The sequence below is a fragment of the Pleurodeles waltl genome, chromosome 6 (genome assembly GCF_031143425.1).
Source record: "Pleurodeles waltl isolate 20211129_DDA chromosome 6, aPleWal1.hap1.20221129, whole genome shotgun sequence".
Lineage (NCBI taxonomy): Eukaryota > Metazoa > Chordata > Amphibia > Caudata > Salamandridae > Pleurodeles > Pleurodeles waltl.
Genome location: NC_090445.1, coordinates 1204782133 through 1204802164, shown reverse-complemented (window position 1 = coordinate 1204802164; position 20032 = coordinate 1204782133). Strand labels below are relative to the sequence as shown.

The 20032-nt window shown below is 48.4% G+C and overlaps 1 protein-coding gene across 1 annotated transcript in view; it reads left to right on the top strand.

The window, feature by feature from the left end:
- VPS26A (VPS26 retromer complex component A) overlaps positions 1-20032 on the top strand; it is a 361055-nt gene that overhangs the window by 295960 nt on the left and 45063 nt on the right. The gene's annotated exons all lie outside the window — the stretch shown is intronic.

Here is a 20032-nt window from a genome sequence, read left to right as displayed (position 1 = left end):
GGCCCGAGCTGCGAAAAGGTGAGCGGCGTTGACCCGCGGCCCTCCGCAGTGAGTGGAGGATTGGGTCCCGACATCGCCTGGGGGACAGGGGGCATGACGCTTGGAGCTCCGACTTGTTTCCCAGTGGGGGTTACCCTTAATTAAAACCTACGCATACAGGCCCGGCTGGTTTTCCTCGAGAGGCGCTTGGGGATGAAGCCTCTGGTCACGGGACCCCGGCCCTCACAGTGCCTGACTCCTTGCTGCCGGCTATTACCTTGGAGACGATGGTGCTCCCGGCCCCTGGCGTTGGCTGTTTGTTGATCCGTGGGCACAGCGTGTGACATCGGAGTGAATCCTGAGTCGGTAAAAACCTTCACGCACGGGCAGGACTTTGACTCCCAAGAAAAAATAACACCCTCACCAGCGCAGGAGCAAAACATGTACCCCTACATGAGCTAAACACTATCCGATCATGCTAATAGAGTCTCCGAAGGCGAACCTTTTAAATACTTACGTCAGTGGTAACCTGCACCTCCTCTTTGGGTCAGCCAACATCCCCCTAACAGAGAACTGCGCTCACGGAGCACACCTACAGATCCATAAAATGGGCAAAACGGGCAGACGCCGCGATACGGACAGCGCTATTGACCCCCCCCCCCCCCCTACCAAGGCACTATCGGAATGGGAGAACCAGAGTAAACCTCCTCCAGAAGAAGGAAAATAACCAGACGAACCTACCCTCCAAGACGTGATGCAAGCCATAACTGCCTCCAGGGTAGCCCTTGAAGGGAAAATAGACTCACTAGCCTCTGACATTACAGTGCTCAGAGATGATCACCGCCGCCTGGCAGAGAAGGTGAACACCACAGACAAACAACTAGAAGAACTGCGGCCTGAAATAAAAGATAGTTCCAAAGGAACACACCAGATGGAGAAACAGATCAGAGAACTAGAACTAAGGGCTGAAGATGCCAAAAATAGATCGCTGTGGAACAACATCAGAATCATAGGGCTAGACTTCCTTGAAAAATGGCTGAGGCCTCTCCCGGTTCTTTGCAATAGAAAGACCCACAGGGTCCCTGCACGCTCATCCCCGCCAGGTGCTCCTGCTAGACCTATAATAGCCAGTTTGATCCACTACAAAGATAGGGATTACCTATTAAGCCAAAGCAGGAAGAAAGGAGATTGCACGATCGACAACCACGTTGTAGGAAGTTGGCTCTGTATGTGCTATTTCAAAGTAAGGAATAGCATGCACAGAGTCCAAGGGTTCCCCTTAGAGGTAAAATAGTGGTAAAAATAGATAATACTAATGCTCTATTTTGTGGTAGTGTGGTCGAGCAGTAGGCTTATCCAAGGAGTAGTGTTAAGCATTTGTTGTACATACACATAGACAATAAATGAGGTACACACACTCAGAGACAAATCCAGCCAATAGGTTTTTATGTAGAAAAATATCTTTTCTTAGTTTATTTTAAGAACCACAGGTTCAAATTCTACATGTAATATCTCATTCGAAAGGTATTGCAGGTAAGTACTTTAGGAACTTCAAATCATCAAAATTGCATGTATACTTTTCAAGTTATTCACAAATAGCTGTTTTAAAAGTGGACACTTAGTGCAATTTTCACAGTTCCTAGGGGAGGTAAGTATTTGTTAGGTTAACCAGGTAAGTAAGACACTTACAGGGCTTAGTTCTTGGTCCAAGGTAGCCCACCGTTGGGGGTTCAGAGCAACCCCAAAGTCACCACACCAGCAGCTCAGGGCCGGTCAGGTGCAGAGTTCAAAGTGGTGCCCAAAACACATAGGCTAGAATGGAGAGAAGGGGGTGCCCCGGTTCCGGTCTGCTTGCAGGTAAGTACCCGCGTCTTCGGAGGGCAGACCAGGGGGGTTTTGTAGGGCACCGGGGGGGACACAAGCCCACACAGAAATTTCACCCTCAGCAGCACGGGGGCGGCCGGGTGCAGTGTAGAAACAAGCGTCGGGTTTGTAATGGAAGTCAATGGGAGATCTAGGGATCTCTTCAGCGCTGCAGGCAGGCAAGGGGGGGGGTTCCTCGGGGAAACCTCCACTTGGGCAAGGGAGAGGCACTCCTCCAGTGAAAGTCCGGTCCTTCAGGTCCTGGGGGCTGCGGGTGCAGGGTCTCTCCCAGGTGTCGGGACTTAGGATTCAAAGAGTCGCGGTCAGGGGAAGCCTCGGGATTCCCTCTGCAGGCGGCGCTGTGGGGGCTCAGGGGGGACAGGTTTTGGTACTCACAGTATCAGAGTAGTCCTGGGGTCCCTCCTGAGGTGTTGAAATTTCACCAGCCGAGTCGGGGTCGCCGGGTGCAGTGTTGCAAGTCTCACGCTTCTTGCGGGGAGCTTGCAGGGTTCTTTAAAGCTGCTGGAAACAAAGTTGCAGCTTTTCTTGGAGCAGGTCCGCTGTCCTCGGGAGTTTCTTGTCTTTTCGAAGCAGGGGCAGTCCTCAGAGGATGTCGAGGTCGCTGGTCCCTTTGGAAGGCGTCGCTGGAGCAGGATCTTTGGAAGGCAGGAGACAGGCCGGTGAGTTTCTGGAGCCAAGGCAGTTGTCGTCTTCTGGTCTTCCTCTGCAGGGGTTTTCAGCTAGGCAGTCCTTCTTCTTGTAGTTGCAGGAATCTAATTTTCTAGGGTTCAGGGTAGCCCTTAAATACTAAATTTAAGGGCGTGTTTAGGTCTGGGGGGTTAGTAGCCAATGGCTACTAGCCCTGAGGGTGGGTACACCCTCTTTGTGCCTCCTCCCAAGGGGAGGGGGTCACAATCCTAACCCTATTGGGGGAATCCTCCATCTGCAAGATGGAGGATTTCTAAAAGTTAGAGTCACTTCAGCTCAGGACACCTTAGGGGCTGTCCTGACTGTCCAGTGACTCCTCCTTGTTGCTTTCTTTGTTCCCTCCAGCCTTGCCGCCAAAAGTGGGGGCCGTGGCCGGAGGGGGCGGGCAACTCCACTAAGCTGGAGTGCCCTGCTGGGCTGTGACAAAGGGGTGAGCCTTTGAGGCTCACCGCCAGGTGTCACAGCTCCTGCCTGGGGGAGGTGTTAGCATCTCCACCCAGTGCAGGCTTTGTTACTGGCCTCAGAGTGACAAAGGCACTCTCCCCATGGGGCCAGCAACATGTCTCTGGTGTGGCAGGCTGCTGGAACTAGTCAGCCTACACAGACAGTCGGTTAAGTTTCAGGGGGCACCTCTAAGGTGCCCTCTGTGGTGTATTTTACAATAAAATGTACACTGGCATCAGTGTGCATTTATTGTGCTGAGAAGTTTGATACCAAACTTCCCAGTTTTCAGTGTAGCCATTATGGTGCTGTGGAGTTCGTGTTTGACAGACTCCCAGACCATGTACTCTTATGGCTACCCTGCACTTACAATGTCTAAGGTTTTGTTTAGACACTGTAGGGGTACCATGCTCATGCACTGGTACCCTCACCTATGGTATAGTGCACCCTGCCTTAGGGCTGTAAGGCCTGCTAGAGGGGTGGCTTACCTATACTGCATAGGCAGTGAGAGGCTGGCATGGCACCCTGAGGAGAGTGCCATGTCGACTTACTCGTTTTGTCCTCACTAGCACACACAAGCTGGCAAGCAGTGTGTCTGTGCTGAGTGAGAGGTCTCCAGGGTGGCATAAGACATGCTGCAGCCCTTAGAGACCTTCCTTGGCATCAGGGCCCTTGGTACTAGAAGTACCAGTTACAAGGGACTTATCTGGATGCCAGGGTCTGCCAATTGTGGATACAAAAGTACAGGTTAGGGAAAGAACACTGGTGCTGGGGCCTGGTTAGCAGGCCTCAGCACACTTTCAATTGTAAACATAGCATCAGCAAAGGCAAAAAGTCAGGGGGCAACCATGCCAAGGAGGCATTTCCTTACACAACCCCCCCCCAAACGAAAGAGGATGAGACTAACCTTTCCCAAGAGAGTCTTCATTTTCTAAGTGGAAGAACCTGGAAAGGCCATCTGCATTGGCATGGGCAGTCCCAGGTCTGTGTTCCACTATAAAGTCCATTCCCTGTAGGGAGATGGACCACCTCAACAGTTTAGGATTTTCACCTTTCATTTGCATCAGCCATTTGAGAGGTCTGTGGTCAGTTTGAACTAGGAAGTGAGTCCCAAAGAGGTATGGTCTCAGCTTCTTCAGGGACCAAACCACAGCAAAGGCCTCCCTCTCAATGGCACTCCAACGCTGCTCCCTGGGGAGTAACCTCCTGCTAATGAAAGCAACAGGCTGGTCAAGGCCATCATCATTTGTTTGGGACAAAACTGCCCCTATCCCATGTTCAGAGGCATCAGTCTGCACAATGAACTGCTTAGAATAATCTGGAGCTTATAGAACTGGTGCTGAGCACATTGCTTGTTTCAGGGTGTCAAAGGCCTGTTGGCATTCCACAGTCCAGTTCACTTTCTTGGGCATTTTCTTGGAGGTGAGTTCAGTGAGGGCTGTCACAATGGATCCATATCCCTTCACAAACCTCCTGTAATACCCAGTCAAGCCAAGGAATGCCCTGACTTGAGTCTGGGTTTTTGGAGCTACCCAGTCCAGAATAGTCTGGATCTTGGGTTGGAGTGGCTGAACTTGGCCTCCACCTACAAGGTGGCCCAAGTAAACCACAGTTCCCTGCCCTATCTGGCATTTGGATGCCTTGATAGAGAGGCCTGCAGATTGCAGGGCCTTCAAAACCTTCTTCAGGTGGACCAGGTGATCCTGCCAGGTGGAGCTAAAGACAGCAATATCATCAAGATAAGCTGTGCTAAAGGACTCCAAGCCAGCAAGGACTTGATTCACCAACCTTTGGAAGGTGGCAGGGGCATTCTTTAAACCAAAGGGCATAACAGTAAACTGGTAATGCCCATCAGGTGTGGAGAATGCTGTTTTCTCTTTTGCTCCAGGTGCCATTTTTATTTGCCAGTACCCTGCTGTCAAGTCAAAGGTACTTAAGAATTTGGCAGCACCTAATTTGTCTATGAGCTCATCAGCTCTTGGAATTGGATGAGCATCTGTCTTGGTGACAGAATTGAGCCCTCTGTAGTCCACACAAAACCTCATCTCTTTCTTTCCATCTTTGGTGTGAGGTTTGGGGACTAAGACCACTGGGCTAGCCCAGGGGCTGTCAGAGCGCTCAATTACTCCCAATTCCAGCATCTTGTGGACTTCCACCTTGATGCTTTCCTTAACATGGTCAGACTGTCTAAAGATTTTGTTTTTGACAGGCATGCTGTCTCCTGTGTCCACATCATGGGTACACAGGTGTGTCTGACCAGGGGTTAAGGAGAAGAGTTCAGGAAACTGTTGTAGGACTCTCCTACAATCAGCTTGCTGTTGGCCAGAGAGGGTGTCTGAGTAGATCACTCCATCTACTGTGCCATCTTTTGGGTCTGATGACAGGAGATCAGGGAGAGGTTCACTCTCTGCCTCCTGATCCTCATCTGTTACCATCAACAGATTCACATCAGCCCTGTCATGGAAGAGCTTAAGGCGGTTCACATGGATCACTCTCTTGGGGCTCCTGCTTGTGCCCAGGTCCACCAGGTAGGTGACCTGACTCTTCCTTTCTAGCACTGGGTAAGGGCCACTCCATTTGTCCTGGAGTGCCCTGGGAGCCACAGGCTCCAGAACCCAGACTTTCTGCCCTGGTTGGAACTCAACCAGTGCAGCCTTTTGGTCATACCAAAACTTCTGGAGCTGTTGGCTGGCCTCAAGGTTTTTGGTTGCCTTTTCCATGTACTCTGCCATTCTAGAGCGAAGGCCAAGTACATAGTCCACTATGTCCTGTTTAGGCTCATGGAGAGGTCTCTCCCAGCCTTCTTTAACAAGGGCAAGTGGTCCCCTTACAGGATGGCCAAACAGAAGTTCAAAGGGTGAGAATCCTACTCCCTTCTGTGGCACCTCTCTGTAAGCGAAAAGCAGACATGGCAAGAGGACATCCCATCTCCTTTTGAGTTTTTCTGGGAGCCCCATGATCATGCCTTTTAATGTCTTGTTGAATCTCTCAACCAAGCCATTAGTTTGTGGATGGTATGGTGTAGTGAATTTATAAGTCACTCCACACTCATTCCACATGTGCTTTAGGTATGCTGACATGAAGTTGGTACCTCTGTCAGACACCACCTCCTTAGGGAAACCCACTCTGGTAAAGATACCAATGAGGGCCTTGGCTACTGCAGGGGCAGTAGTCGACCTAAGGGGAATAGCTTCAGGATACCTGGTAGCATGATCCACTACTACCAGGATATACATATTTCCTGAGGCTGTGGGAGGTTCTAGTGGACCAACTATGTCCACACCCACTCTTTCAAAGGGAACCCCCACCACTGGAAGTGGAATGAGGGGGGCCTTTGGATGCCCACCTGTCTTACCACTGGCTTGACAGGTGGGGCAGGAGAGGCAAAACTCCTTAACCATGTTGGACATATTGGGCCAGTAGAAGTGGTTGACTAACCTCTCCCACGTCTTGGTTTGTCCCAAATGTCCAGCAAGGGGAATGTCATGGGCCAATGTTAGGATGAACTCTCTGAACAGCTGAGGCACTACCACTCTCCTAGTGGCACCAGGTTTGGGGTCTCTGGCCTCAGTGTACAGGAGTCCATCTTCCCAATAGACCCTATGCGTTCCATTTTTCTTGCCTTTGGACTCTTCAGCAGCTTGCTGCCTAAGGCCTTCAAGAGAGGGACAGGTTTCTTGTCCCTTACACAGCTCCTCCCTTGAGGGTCCCCCTGGGCCTAAGAGCTCAACCTGATAAGGTTCAAGCTCCAAAGGCTCAGTTCCCTCAGAGGGCAGAACTTCTTCCTGAGAAGAGAGGTTCCCTTTCTTTTGCTGTGTTGCAGTTGGTTTCCCAACTGACTTTCCTTTCCTCTTGGTAGGCTGGGCCATTCTTCCAGACTCCAGCTCTACTTGTTCACCCTGTGCCTTGCATTGTGCTCTGGTTTTCACACACACCAGTTCAGGGATACCCAGCATTGCTGCATGGGTTTTTAGTTCTACCTCAGCCCATGCTGAGGACTCCAGGTCATTTCCAAGCAGACAGTCCACTGGGATATTTGAGGAGACCACCATCTGTTTCAGGCCATTGACCCCTCCCCATTCTAAAGTAACCATTGCCATGGGATGTACTTTTCTCTGATTGTCAGCGTTGGTGACTGTGTAAGTTTTTCCAGTCAGGTATTGGCCAGGGGAAACCAGTTTCTCTGTCACCATGGTGACACTGGCACCTGTATCCCTCAGGCCCTCTATTCTAGTCCCATTAATTAAGAGTTGCTGTCTGTATTTTTGCATGTTAGGCGGCCAGACAGCTAGTGTGGCTAAATCCACCCCACCCTCAGAAACTAGAGTAGCTTCAGTGTGGACCCTGATTTGCTCTGGGCACACTGTTGATCCCACTTGGAGACTAGCCATACCAGTGTTACCTGGATGGGAGTTTGGAGTGGAACCTTTCTTGGGACAGGCCTTGTCTCCAGTTTGGTGTCCATGCTGTTTACAGCTATGACACCAGGCCTTTTTGGGATCAAAGTTTTTACCCTTGTACCCATTGTTTTGTGAAGAGGCTCTGGGCCCACCCTCCTGTGCAGGTTTTTGGGGGCCTGTAGAAGACTCTTTACTATTTTTAGTTTTGGTTGTCTCATCACCCTTCCCCTGGGGAGTCTTTGTGACCCCTTTCTTTTGGTCACCCCCTGTTGAAGTCTTGGACACCCTTGTCTTGACCCAATGGTCCGCCTTCTTTCCCAATTCTTGGGGAGAAATTGGTCCTAGGTCTACCAGATGCTGATGCAGTTTATCATTGAAACAATTACTCAATAGGTGTTCTTTCACAAATAAATTGTACAGCCCATCATAATTACTTACACCACTGCCTTGAATCCAACCATCTAGTGTTTTCACTGAGTAGTCAACAAAGTCAACCCAGGTCTGGCTCGAGGATTTTTGAGCCCCCCTGAACCTAATCCTGTACTCCTCAGTGGAGAATCCAAAGCCCTCAATCAGGGTACCCTTCATGAGGTCATAAGATTCTGCATCTTTTCCAGAGAGTGTGAGGAGTCTATCCCTACACTTTCCAGTGAACATTTCCCAAAGGAGAGCACCCCAGTGAGACCTGTTCACTTTTCTGGTTACACAAGCCCTCTCAAAAGCTGTGAACCATTTGGTGATGTCATCACCATCTTCATATTTTGTCACAATCCCTTTGGGGATTTTTAACATGTCAGGAGAATCTCTGACCCTATTTATATTGCTGCCACCATTGATGGGTCCTAGGCCCATCTCTTGTCTTTCCCTTTCTATGGCTAGGAGCTGTCTCTCTAAAGCCAATCTTTTGGCCATCCTGGCTAACAGGAGGTCATCTTCACTGAGAGCATCCTCAGTGATTTCAGAAATGTGGGACCCTCCTGTGAGGGACTCACTATTTCTGACTAACACAGTTGGAGACAGGACTTGAGGGGTCCTGTTCTCCCTATTTAGGACTGGAGGAGGGACATTGGCCTCCAAGTCACTAATTTCTTCCTCTGTGAGGTCATCATCAGAGGGGTTGGCTTTTTCAAACTCTGCCAACAGCTCCTGGAGCTGAATTTTGGTAGGTCTGGAGCCAATGGTTATTTTTTTGATATTACAGAGAGACCTTAGCTCCCTCATCTTAAGATGGAGGTAAGGTGTGGTGTCGAGTTCCACCACCTGCATCTCTGTATCAGACATTATTCTGCTAAGAGTTGGAATACTTTTTAAAGAATCTAAAACTGTTTCTAGAATCTAATTTCAAACTTTTAACAAACTTTTAAACTCTAAAAGACAATGCTAAACAGGGACTTAACACACAAGGCCCTAGCAGGACTTTTAAGAATTTAGAAAAATTTCAAATTGCAAAAATGAATTTCTAATGACAATTTTGGAATTTGTCGTGTGATCAGGTATTGGCTGAGTAGTCCAGCAAATGCAAAGTCTTGTACCCCACCGCTGATCCACCAATGTAGGAAGTTGGCTCTGTATGTGCTATTTCAAAGTAAGGAATAGCATGCACAGAGTCCAAGGGTTCCCCTTAGAGGTAAAATAGTGGTAAAAATAGATAATACTAATGCTCTATTTTGTGGTAGTGTGGTCGAGCAGTAGGCTTATCCAAGGAGTAGTGTTAAGCATTTGTTGTACATACACATAGACAATAAATGAGGTACACACACTCAGAGACAAATCCAGCCAATAGGTTTTTATGTAGAAAAATATCTTTTCTTAGTTTATTTTAAGAACCACAGGTTCAAATTCTACATGTAATATCTCATTCGAAAGGTATTGCAGGTAAGTACTTTAGGAACTTCAAATCATCAAAATTGCATGTATACTTTTCAAGTTATTCACAAATAGCTGTTTTAAAAGTGGACACTTAGTGCAATTTTCACAGTTCCTAGGGGAGGTAAGTATTTGTTAGGTTAACCAGGTAAGTAAGACACTTACAGGGCTTAGTTCTTGGTCCAAGGTAGCCCACCGTTGGGGGTTCAGAGCAACCCCAAAGTCACCACACCAGCAGCTCAGGGCCGGTCAGGTGCAGAGTTCAAAGTGGTGCCCAAAACACATAGGCTAGAATGGAGAGAAGGGGGTGCCCCGGTTCCGGTCTGCTTGCAGGTAAGTACCCGCGTCTTCGGAGGGCAGACCAGGGGGGTTTTGTAGGGCACCGGGGGGGACACAAGCCCACACAGAAATTTCACCCTCAGCAGCGCGGGGGCGGCCGGGTGCAGTGTAGAAACAAGCGTCGGGTTTGTAATGGAAGTCAATGGGAGATCTAGGGATCTCTTCAGCGCTGCAGGCAGGCAAGGGGGGGGGTTCCTCGGGGAAACCTCCACTTGGGCAAGGGAGAGGCACTCCTCCAGTGAAAGTCCGGTCCTTCAGGTCCTGGGGGCTGCGGGTGCAGGGTCTCTCCCAGGTGTCGGGACTTAGGATTCAAAGAGTCGCGGTCAGGGGAAGCCTCGGGATTCCCTCTGCAGGCGGCGCTGTGGGGGCTCAGGGGGGACAGGTTTTGGTACTCACAGTATCAGAGTAGTCCTGGGGTCCCTCCTGAGGTGTTGAAATTTCACCAGCCGAGTCGGGGTCGCCGGGTGCAGTGTTGCAAGTCTCACGCTTCTTGCGGGGAGCTTGCAGGGTTCTTTAAAGCTGCTGGAAACAAAGTTGCAGCTTTTCTTGGAGCAGGTCCGCTGTCCTCGGGAGTTTCTTGTCTTTTCGAAGCAGGGGCAGTCCTCAGAGGATGTCGAGGTCGCTGGTCCCTTTGGAAGGCGTCGCTGGAGCAGGATCTTTGGAAGGCAGGAGACAGGCCGGTGAGTTTCTGGAGCCAAGGCAGTTGTCGTCTTCTGGTCTTCCTCTGCAGGGGTTTTCAGCTAGGCAGTCCTTCTTCTTGTAGTTGCAGGAATCTAATTTTCTAGGGTTCAGGGTAGCCCTTAAATACTAAATTTAAGGGCGTGTTTAGGTCTGGGGGGTTAGTAGCCAATGGCTACTAGCCCTGAGGGTGGGTACACCCTCTTTGTGCCTCCTCCCAAGGGGAGGGGGTCACAATCCTAACCCTATTGGGGGAATCCTCCATCTGCAAGATGGAGGATTTCTAAAAGTTAGTCACTTCAGCTCAGGACTCCTTAGGGGCTGTCCTGACTGTCCAGTGACTCCTCCTTGTTGCTTTCTTTGTTCCCTCCAGCCTTGCCGCCAAAAGTGGGGGCCGTGGCCGGAGGGGGCGGGCAACTCCACTAAGCTGGAGTGCCCTGCTGGGCTGTGACAAAGGGGTGAGCCTTTGAGGCTCACCGCCAGGTGTCACAGCTCCTGCCTGGGGGAGGTGTTAGCATCTCCACCCAGTGCAGGCTTTGTTACTGGCCTCAGAGTGACAAAGGCACTCTCCCCATGGGGCCAGCAACATGTCTCTGGTGTGGCAGGCTGCTGGAACTAGTCAGCCTACACAGACAGTCGGTTAAGTTTCAGGGGGCACCTCTAAGGTGCCCTCTGTGGTGTATTTTACAATAAAATGTACACTGGCATCAGTGTGCATTTATTGTGCTGAGAAGTTTGATACCAAACTTCCCAGTTTTCAGTGTAGCCATTATGGTGCTGTGGAGTTTGTGTTTGACAGACTCCCAGACCATGTACTCTTATGGCTACCCTGCACTTACAATGTCTAAGGTTTTGTTTAGACACTGTAGGGGTACCATGCTCATGCACTGGTACCCTCACCTATGGTATAGTGCACCCTGCCTTAGGGCTGTAAGGCCTGCTAGAGGGGTGTCTTACCTATACTGCATAGGCAGTGAGAGGCTGGCATGGCACCCTGAGGGGAGTGCCATGTCGACTTACTCGTTTTGTCCTCACTAGCACACACAAGCTGGCAAGCAGTGTGTCTGTGCTGAGTGAGAGGTCTCCAGGGTGGCATAAGACATGCTGCAGCCCTTAGAGACCTTCCTTGGCATCAGGGCCCTTGGTACTAGAAGTACCAGTTACAAGGGACTTATCTGGATGCCAGGGTCTGCCAATTGTGGATACAAAAGTACAGGTTAGGGAAAGAACACTGGTGCTGGGGCCTGGTTAGCAGGCCTCAGCACACTTTCAATTGTAAACATAGCATCAGCAAAGGCAAAAAGTCAGGGGGCAACCATGCCAAGGAGGCATTTCCTTACACACGTGATCTGAATTTTCCCCGATTTATCCCGAGAAGTGCAGAGACAGAGAGGATCCTTCAGAGACGCCAAACAAAAACTTCATAAAATGGGGGTCCAATATGGGATGTTGTTTCCAGCCAGGTTAAGGATAGTAACCACAACGGGCGCACAGTTCCTCAACTCGGCGGAAGAGACTTGGAGCTGGATCGAGGAACAGCCACCCAGTGAGAAAAGTCACAGCCCTGAAAAGCATCATATAACCCGCAAAGGAAAATATAATCATAGCAATTCCAGTAGACGAAACAGCCCACCCCCTCTAGAAATTCTAAATGAACGTCAAAAAGCTATGGAAGCTGCCGCATTCCTCAGCTGCTCAGAATACGGCTCCCCTAAACAATCCCAGGAAGACATAGAACAGTCTGAATCAGAGCAGGAATCGGAACTCTCACTCGCGTCTGACAGCGGGGGCCCAGATGTGACTCCGCGAACCCCAGACAATATCATCTGATAAACAAGTAAAATTCATAACTACAAACTCACAGATCCCTGAGAGAGGAAACAATATGCAGCAACTACACCCGGGGATGTGGCTTTTGGCTGCCCTGCAGAGTAACCCACCAGCCAACAAATATCAATCCTAAACACAGTCTTGGTGGTATGAAATCCCCACATGCTTACTCCCCAGGGGTTGGGGTGTGGACGCTTTGCTATGCTTCGGACTCCACCCCAAAGCACCCCCCATGTTGATGGACAGGTTAAAGTTTTTATACCAATTTGGACGAGAGAGGTTTCGACTTTTGTCCTGGGGATTGGGCGTTGGGTAACTACAGTTGTGGGGATTTGTTTGGGGCTAATTAATCTTCCGAGAACCCTTATGAGAATTACAGATCTGTTCAGGGATTACAATGACACAAAGGAGAGCCTAGCAAAACTATGTCCTAACCTGATCAGGGAGAAAAAACTAGCAACATGACAGCACCAAAATCATATAAATTCCTTACATGGAACATTAGAGGTATGCACTCAGTGGTTAAGAGACACAAGGTTTTATCATACCTACAAAGGAGGGGAATCCAAATAGCCATGCTCCAAGAAACCCACTTAACATTAGCAGAGGGTAAAGCCCTGCAGAAAAGATGGAGGGGACAGGCATATTATACCTCCTACTCAGCAAATTCAAGAGGCACTCTAATCTGGATCCAAGTGGGAGTCCCCTTTCAAATGATAGACAACCTTCTAGACCCTGAAGGGAGATTTGTAGGGGTCAGGGGCAGACTGGAGGGGAGAGAACTAACCTTGATTAATGTCTACGCTCCCAATACAGATCAAGGAGAATTCTTCACACGACTATCTAGTTTACTAGCACCATACTTACAATCCCCAGTGATAGTGGGGGGGATTTTAATTGTGTAGGTGGCCCCCCAACATAGACAGATTGCACCCTCCCCTGCCCAATTCCCCACTGGTGAGAACGGCGCCACAGTTCACTACTTGGCAAACAAACTGGGGCCTAATTGATACCTGACGTAAACTACACCCCACTATAAGGGACTACTCCTTTTTCTCTAGCCTACACGAGCTGCATGTACGCTTAAACGCTTTCCTCTGCTCACCCGATATGCACTCACTAATAATAGGCGTGGAATATCTGTCCCGCACAATCTCGTACAACAACCCTCTTTTATTGTCTCTGAACTGGGGTTCCATCATTCCACGTATCCCCACGTGGAGACTCAAACCTGAACTATTAGAAGATGCCCCCTTCCGGGCTGAACTCCGTCAATGTGCGTTTCAATATTTCGAGGACAATGACGACACCACCTCTAACCCCCTGATAGAATGGGATGCCTTTAAGGTAGTAATGCGGGGGAAATGTATAGCTGAGACAGTGGGAATACGCAAGACCTTACTAAATGATACAGAGCTAGCTGAAACTAAATTAAGAGAAGTTGAGAAAGATAGACCTGAGAATCCTCACCTGCAAACTCTAATGCAAGAACTTAGAACCGAAGTGTCACATTGCATTGAACGCCTTAGATGCTGTTGACTACAAAAACTATCTCATCAAGGCGCACGGTGAGAGAGATAGGGCGGGCAGACTCCTCGCGTGGGTGATCTCGCAGTCTGATAGATCTCCTTCCCATTGTGAGCTTGAACCCAGACACGGGGACCCAAGTTTTCGAACCAGAGCGGATTAACACCCAGTTTATGTCATTCTATGAGACTATATAAAAAAAGACTCAACCTTAATAGAGAGCAAACTGAAATTTATCTATCGGAATTACATTTAAAACCGCTGGAACCTGAACTCACAGAATCACTAGAAGGGATTGTCACGCTAACCGAGATTAATGAAGCCATGAAAGGAATGCCCAGAGGAAAATCACCGGGCACAGACTGCCTTCCTGTAGAATTCTACATGGCCTTCGCAGAAATCCTTTCTCTGAGACTAGAAAAGATACTTAAATGTGCTAGAGACCAGTGCCTTCTCCCTGAATCTTCCAGAGAAGCAGTCATAGTCCCCCTTCTTAAACCCGACAAAGACCCAACAAGTGTGGGAGCTTATAGACCTCTCTCCATGTTGAACCTTGACTATAAAATCCTTAGCAAGGTCCTAGCATCCAGACTTCTCCCTCTGATTACATCCCTGATACACCCAGACCAGGCAGGTTTCATACCGGGGCGCAATACAGTTGGGAATATCCGCAGGTTAATAGCCATCATGAGGGACCTGACTCCCAATATAAGGAATTTGGGTATCCTAGCAGTAGATATTGAGAAAGCCTTTGATAGTCTAGATTGGGAGTTCCTCTATATAGTCATGTCCAAACTTGGAATCGGACCCGAATATATCTCTTGGGTGAAATTACTATATACTGACCCCTCCACCAGGGTCCGCACAGGCCACATAATTTCCAGTAGGTACAGGGTCGAACGTGGAACGAGACAGGGCTGCCCGCTCCCACCCTGCTGTTTGCTCTGGCAATGGAACCACTAGCTGCCGCAGCTAGGGCGGGAGAAGGAGGACCAGCAATCCTGGCACAGAACGAGAGACACCACATAGCCCTTTACGCAGATGACCTAATATTTATGGAGGATATCTAAAGGGAGCTACCACTAGTACAGCTAATGCTCTCTAACTTTGAAAGGTGAACTGGGACAAAACAAGCTTGTTCCCACTTAAAGAGCAGCAATCACCACCCCTGAACCTGGGATCGATTAGATAGATACCGAATGGGCTCCCCTACCTAGGAGTGAAAGTTTATCACGACCCCCGGGATATTCTAGATGGTAATCTGGGTGGCACAATCTGTTCTATAAAAACCTGCATGGCATTTTGGCAAACACTGCCACAGTCAGTGACTGGGCGAATTGCGATTCTTAAAATGATCGTTCTACCGAGATTGTTATACTATTTCTCAGTTCTCCCGATCTGGATTCCTAAAACCTTTTTTACAGAACTAAACACCATAGTAACCTCATTTATATGGGGTAAAGGCAGGAGGAGAGTGGCTCTGACAGAAGTCCAAAGACGATCAGCGGATGGGGGACTGGCAGCACCTGATTTTGAGGCCTATTATTTGGCAGCACAACTATAATAGTTGGCTCACTGGTTTCTAACAGACTACTCACAACAACGAATGCGAAAATATGAACCCCACAGGAGACTAGACTGTTCGAGATACTCTTAGGGTCCCCCTGGTGATGGGGAAACAAGACTCCCCAGAACTAAAAATCCTGACTAGGTGCTGGAAAGCCTTTCTGCATAAGATCAAAATAGAGACTCCCTACTCTGCAGAACTTCCCCTTATCTCCCTGCAAGCAATAACGCAGGGAAAAACCCGTCACAAATTGGGAGACTGGTCTGAGGCCGGGATTGATACTATCTGCATGCTTTTAAAGACAACAAATTGATGACATTCTAAGCCCTCAGTGCGGAATACAACATTCAGGCGAGACACTTCCTAACATATGGGGCTATAAAAGCCAGTATATATAAACATTGGTGAAAGATCAGCACTGAACCCCCCCTCACAAGCAATTTGCACATACCTATCATCCCCAAACAACAAAACTAAGGTAGTCTCAACGCTCTATGAGCTGATGAGAACAGATAACACAGAACCCTTATCCTATTTTAAACAGTGGGAAAAAGTTTTCAATCATGATATCCCAGAAGTAGAGTGGGTGCACATCCTGAGAAACCTCCCCTCTCTCGCAACAATGGTCTCAGACACAGGGTCAACTTCACAATCTAGTGTTGTTGGACCTTCAAACTTAGAACTCTCTGCAATGGTGGAATCACACCAATTTATCAAAAGGGTGGCCATTTCAGGACCCTGTGCCACAGACCATGTTCACCTCGATGCATGAATGACAGGTTGGGGACCCCATCTCAACAATCTTACTATACAGGGAGAATGGGACTCAATACAACAAACTTAGCACATAAACCACTTGGAATTTCTAGCAGCAGAACACACAAAACAGTGCAAAATGGGTGGTGATCCTATTTCAAAACAGGGATTAGCCAGTTGGATAGTAAAGTGTATTCAAACTGGCTATCTTAAAGCTAAAAGGCAACTATTAGTAAATACCTAAAGCACATTCTACTAGAAAGAATGGAGCTTCAGTGGCTTTCTTAGGAAATATACCAATGTCAGACATATGCAAAGCAGCCACATGGTCTACACCACACACATTTACTAAACACTACTGTGTGGATGTGTAATCTCGCCAACAAGCAAATGTTGGTCAAGCAGTGCTTAAAACACTATTTCAAACTACTCCAACGGGCTAGCCACTGCTTATTTTATGAGGGGACTGCTTTTCAGTCTATGCAAAGCATGTGTATCTGCAGCTACACATGCCATTGAATGGAAAATGTTACTTACCCAGTGTACATATGTTCGTAGCATTTATTGCGGCAGATGAACATGCGCCCTCCCTCCTGTCCGGGAGCCTGTAGCCGTTGTAGTACTTTCTTTATGTAAATATGTATATACTTTACATGGACATCTTCTTTTCTTTATATACATATATATATATATATATGTTCGATGGCATGTGTAGCTGCAGATACACATGCTGTGCATTATCCTGCCATCTAGTGTTGGGCTCGGAGTGTTACAAGTTGTTTTTCTTAGAAGAAGTCTTTTCGAGTCACGAGACCGAGGGACTCCTCCCTTTTGGCTCCATTGCGCATGGGCGTTGACTCCATCTTAGATTGTTTTCTTTCTGCCATCGGGTTCGGACGCGTTCCTCTTCGCTCTGTATTTCGAATCGGGAAAGTTAGCTAGTTATCGGAAAATTCGACTATATTGTTCGCGCTCGGTACCGGTTTAGTGTTAGCATCGACACCGAAAAAAAAGAAGCACTCAGGCGGCCCTTCGGGGCTTCCACTCTTCAGCGGGATCTGGTTGGCCCGACCGCGTCCATCTTCAAACCTCATGGACCGGACCCCCTTCCGTTTCTGCCCGAATTGCCACGCAGAGTATCCTTACACAGACCAACACTTGGTCTGTAATCTGTGTTTATCTCTGGAACGCAGGGAGGATACTTGCGAGGCCTGTCTGGCATTTCGAGCGAAGAAAACACTACGCGATTGAAGAGCTAGAAGACTCCAGATGGCGTCGACACCGGCCGAGCAGATCGACGAAGAGCAGAGATTCTCCATTCGAGATTCGGACTCGGGTGAGTAAACCAGCCCCAGCAAAAACTCACTCAAAAATAATAAAGGCCAAGGGGATGCCACCGCCAACAGGCCATGGCTTAACACGGTGACCAGACATCGGCACCGAAAAAGGCCTCCCAGCAGCCGAAGACATCCGACTCCGGTCGAGATACCGGCTCCGAACCATCTCGGCACCAAGAGTTCGACACCCCTAAAGTCAAGAAGGTTTCCTCAGAGCTGAAAAAGACTGTACAGAAACCTTCGGTGCCAAAACATGCAGCCTCAGAGCCGAAAACAGGCTCCTATACAGAAGAGCAAGGCCTTTCAAGTCAAATGCAAGGGCACAGATTTGAACAAGAACTGGGCATGGGAGAGCCAGGCCATACCCAGAGGAGGCTGTACATACAGACACAGGGAAAATCCAAACTCTTCCTCCAAAAAAAATCAAGCGAAAGCTAGCATTCCAGGAGACGGAAATGCAGCCAAGGGCAAAAGTGGCAAAAGACAAAACACCACCAAGGTTCTCGCCACAGCATTCACCATTGCATTCGCCACACCTGTCCCCGGTAGCGACACCCCCAATGCAGTCGCCAACGCACACGGGGATGACACAAGATGACCCGGATGCATGGGACTTATACGATGCACCAGTCTCAGACAATAGTCCCGATTGCTACCCGGCAAGGCCGTCACCACCAGAAGATAGCACGGCATATATGCAGGTGGTTTCAAGGGCAGCTACATTCCATAATGTAGCAATGCATGCGGAGCCTATAGAAGATGACTTTTTGTTTAACAACTTGGCATCCACTCACAGCTCATACCAAAGTTTGCCAATGCTACCAGGCATGTTAAAACACACCAAACAGGTGTTCCAGGACCCAGTAAAAGGCAGAGCCATCACACCTAGGGTGGAGAAGAAATATAAACCTCCCCCCAACGGACCCTGTGTTTATAACACAGCAATTAACTCCCAATCCTCAGGAGATGCACCACCGCCCGACAAGGAAAGGCAGCCAATCAATGGCGGATTGCCAATTCTCAGGCTCTACTGGCTCGATACGACAGGGCACATTGATATGAGATGCAACATATCATTCAGCACTTACCCAAGGAGTACCAAAAACGTGCCTAACAGGTTTTTGAGGAAGGACAAACGATTTCAAACAACCAAATAAGGTCTGATATGGACTCTGCAGACACAGCAGCAAGGACAGTGAACACTGCGGTAACCATTCGTAGGCACGCATGGTTACGGAGCTCGGGTTTTAAACCAGAAATCCAGCAAGCTGTGCTGAATGTGCCGTTCAACCAAAAACAATTGTTTGGGCCGGAGGTGGATACGGCAATAGAAAAACTCAAAAAGGACACAGACACAGCCAAAGCCATGGGCGCGCTCTACTCCCCACAGAGCAGAGGAACTTTTAGAAAGCCGCACTTTAGAGGGGGATTTCGTTCCCAAACCACAGAGCCTTCCACCTCACAAGTCAGACCCACATATCAGGGCCAGTATCAAAGAGGAGGTTTTCGAGGAACATGTAGGGGTGGACAATTCCCAAAGGCAAGAGGGATATTCCAGAGCCCAAAAACCCCGCAAACCAAACAGTGACTTCAATGTCACAAACCCCCACCACACAACACCAGTGGGGGGGGGGAGGGGGGGGGTGTAAGACTTACAGCCTACTACCACAACTGGGAAAACATAACTACGGACGCATGGGTCCTAGCCATTATCCAACATGGTTATTGCGTAGAATTCCTACAATTGCCACCAGATGTGCCTCCAAGAGCACACAGTATGTCCAAACAACACTTAGACCTGTTACAACTAGAAGTCCAAGCTTTGTTACAAAAACAAGCAATAGAACTAGTACCCAACCATCAAAAAGGAACAGGTGTCTACTCCCTGTATTTCCTAATTCCAAAGAAGGACATAACGCTGAGACCCATATTAGACCTCAGAACACTGAATCTTTACATCAAATCAGATCACTTTCACATGGTAACACTTCAAGACATGATTCCCTTGCTCAAAAAACAGGACTACGTGTCAACATTAGATCTCAAGGATGCATATTTCCACATACCCATAAATCCTTCCCACAGGAAATACTTAAGGTTTGTAATCCAAGGCGTGCATTACCAATTCAAAGTCTTACCATTCGGGATAACAACAACCCCAAGGGTATTTACAAAATGCCTTGCAGTAGTAGCCGCTCACATCAGGAGACAGCACATGCACGTATTCCCTTACTTGGACGATTGGTTAATAAAAACAGCACTCCGCAACAGTGTCTTCTATACACACAATACGTCATAGAAACCCTACACAAACTAGCGTTCTCTCTAAACTACCAAAAATCACATCTACAACCGTGCCAAATACAACAATACTTGGGAGCAGCACTCGACACACAAAAAGCGATTGCCACTCCAAGTCCACATAGAGTACAAGCCTTCCAAAATATAATATTAAACATGTACCCAAACCAGCACTACCAAGTGAGGTTTGTAATGAAACTTCTAGGCATGATGTCTTCATGCATAGCCATTGTCCCAAACGCAAGACTACACATGTGGCCCTTACAACAGTGCCTAGCAACACAATAGACACAAGCACAGAGTCGACCTTAAGATCTAGTGTTGATAGACCGTCAGACACACTTCTCGCTTCAATGGTGGAATCCTATCAATTTAAACCAAGGGTGGCCATTCCAAGACCCAGTGCCTCAATACATGATCACAACAGATGCTTCCATGAT